Source organism: Bidens hawaiensis, unplaced genomic scaffold (assembly GCF_021521415.1).
Source record: "Bidens hawaiensis isolate Kalapana, Puna unplaced genomic scaffold, B.hawaiensis_p1.1 tig00064658_1, whole genome shotgun sequence".
Classification (NCBI taxonomy): Eukaryota; Viridiplantae; Streptophyta; class Magnoliopsida; order Asterales; family Asteraceae; genus Bidens; species Bidens hawaiensis.
Genome location: NW_027501529.1, coordinates 20,746 through 23,871, shown reverse-complemented (window position 1 = coordinate 23,871; position 3,126 = coordinate 20,746). Strand labels below are relative to the sequence as shown.

The 3,126-nt window shown below is 34.2% G+C and overlaps 1 pseudogene; it reads left to right on the top strand.

The window, feature by feature from the left end:
* Positions 1–2,257: 2,257 nt before the first annotated feature.
* Positions 2,258–2,767, top strand: LOC143604293 (putative thimet oligopeptidase pseudogene; annotated as a pseudogene).
* The last annotated feature ends 359 nt before the right edge of the window (positions 2,768–3,126 follow it).

Sequence of the window (3,126 nt, the reverse complement as noted above, 5' to 3'; positions counted from 1 at the left end):
ACCAAGCGAGTCCCCGAGTGACTCACCTAGCAGCGGTCAAGCGTATTCTGCAATATCTAAGGGGCAATCCTGACATCGGGTTATGGTACCCCAAGGATGATAATTTTGATTTTACCGCTTATTCAGACTCAGATTATAGGCGATGCAAGATCAATTTAAAGTCTACTACAGCAGGATGTCAATTCTTAGGAAGCCGGCTTGTTTCCTGGCAGAGTAAGAAGCAGACAACGGTCTCTACTTCAACCGCCGAAGCTGAGTATGTTGCAGCCTCTAGTTGCTGTTCCCAGGTTTTGTGGATACAACAACATCTTCACGACTACGGTTTGAAGTTTCTTACTACTCCCATCTTGATTGATAATTCTGCTGCTATTAGTATCACCAAAAATCCCGTACAACATTCTAAAACGAAACATATCGAAATTCGATATCATTTTATACGGGATTGTTATGAAAAGAAATTAATTGATCTTGAGAAAGTACATACTGATTTTCAGAAAGCCGATCTATTTACCAAAGCCTTTGATAAAACACGCTTTTAATTTTTGCTTGATTTAAATGGATTGAAGACCCTTGCTGAGATCCTAAAATTAGGATGATTATCTTTTTATTTTAGTCTGTTCTAGTTAAATTTTATTTTGCTTTTAGGTTTTAAGGGGTGAATCTTAGAAAAATCAAAAATATTATGCTTTTTGTTTGAATAGATAACACCCAAAAACATTAGAAACTTTTGAAAAGTCAAAAATATTTTGATCATTCCAGTTTTTAATATTTGAAAAAATCAAAAACATTTTAAAATTTGAAAAGTCAAAAAGTTTGTATTTTCTGTTTGTACATAAAAATTTTGAAAAAAAGTCAAAAAGAGTGTGAATTTCTTGTTTATAAAGAAAAATCCGAAAAGACAAAAAGATTGTGTTTTAGTTTGTAATGAGAAAAACCAAAAAGATTTTTGCTTATGTTCGCTGAAATTTATGTCATTTGCTTCTATTTTGAAGGACATATACTTGTATATGTTTGGTCCTGATAATTTCATGTAAATATTCGGGTTAGCCATTCACCTGACAAATGGAAAGTACTTGGGGCGTTCATTAAGCTTTCTATTTTATTTTAGCTGAGAATTATGTCAGTTATTTAAGTTTGTGAAGCATGCTTGCATGTATTGGTCCTGTTATCTACTTGTAGATGGATAGGATAGCCATTAATTTATGAACTTAAAATTAACTGGGGTAATTAATTTTTGTTTAGGCTCTTCAAAATTTTGAGTTTTTGAAGCAAAAAAGAGAAAATGATAGTACATTGATTATTTGACCCCAAATCCAGTAAGAAATAAGCCTAAAAGACTGAGTGCTTAATCATTGGTGCATTGATAGGTCTTAAACAAGCTGTTAGAGTAAAGTAAGTGATATAAACCTAAAATAAATCCAAATTGAAAGAGGTGTTAGCCTCTAGCAAAAATCTCGGTGAGGATGACAGAAATGTAATAACCGGTCATACTCAAGCCTTATAGTTGTTGATCACCCAAAAGTATAATAAAGCAAATAACAAGAGTTAGGATTCTGGACATTGTGAGTCTTTATGCGGCTTAATCATCTGGGTATTCATATGCATGAATATTTCATTCGCTTTTAGAGCAAACCCAAAATCATTAAACTTGATCACTGTTGTACTTCGTACAATCCAAATTACTGACTTGATCAAAATCCGCTGTTAGTCATACAATTGTTCCTCCCTTGCGCGCGTCTCAATACCAATAAGAAACGGACCCCGGGGATACGATGTATGCAAGCCGATAGATGGACTCGTGCATACTCACTCACAATAAAGGAAACTTGATGCATTGCTCAAATTTCACAATTGGTAAAAAAAAAAGTTAATCAACACTATAATGGTTTAAGTCAAGTTGGGGTGATTTGGCAAAAATCAAATTAAGCTTGAACCGAGATTAGGGGCTGATAGTTTCTAATATTCTGTGCGCTAATTGAACTATAAATCATATCACAAAAATGCTCGAAGGTTTGTTACAAGATTTAAGTGGACAACAATATCAATGATCGACTTAACGCCAGTCACAATATCGCTGAAATATAAAACTGTGATGGAAGGGCATTTTGGTCAATATGATTCTTTACTCAAACTCAACAAAAACACAAAAATATGCCTTTGTGGATCATATGCAAAATTTAGTGGATTGCGTCTTGATCCTGACTTTGTGGAGATACCTGCCCAGGTTTTAGAAAATTGGTGTTATAAAGCACCTTCCATGAAGCTGATATCTGGTTTTCATCAGGACATTACAAAGCCTTTAGGTGATGATGTGTGCAAGTCACTTAAGAGATGGCGGTGCTCCTTTTCAGCACTTAAATTAAAGCAAGAAATTTTATACTGCCTTTTTTATCAGATTATTCATTCGACTGAAAACGTTGACATCGATGGTTTATTTAAACATCTTCATCCAAAGGTAATGTTAGGTTTACCAATGTTGGAAGGAACCAATCCAGCTTCTTCTTTCCCAACTAGTGCAATTGGCTGTGAAGCTGCTTGCTATAGTCATATTTGGAGTCAGGTTTTTGCAGCTGATATATACACATCTAAGTTTCGTGATAATATTTTCAACCAGCAAACAGGAAAGCAGTTCAGGAATAAGGTATTTGCACCCGGAGGATCAAAGGAACCTATCGAACTTCTATCAGATTTCCTTGGAAGAGAACCCTCAATCCAAGCTTTTGTTGACAGCAAAGCTCAAACATTTGATACTTCATCTTTCAGATGAAAACGTCACATGCAAGTCTCGCGCAGCCTTCTTCTCTTGTCAGGTCCAACAAATTTTAGTTCTCAACAAATTTTAGTCCAACAAATTTTAGTTCTCAACCAATAGAATTTAAGTTAAATGTTTCCGTGAACGCAATGCTTTGTAATTTAAGTTTTTTCACTTGTTTTTCGTTCGGTGTGTAAACAAGTTGAGCTTCTTGTGAGACACATTAGCCTCGGCTTAACATGCCGAACTCAACTAGAATTGCATGTTGAAATGAGTTTATTTATTATATTAATGTAACAATAATAATAGTTTATTAAAAAAAAAATTTTTGGTATTTTTTAAAGAATAAAGAATGTATTTACGAAAACATATCC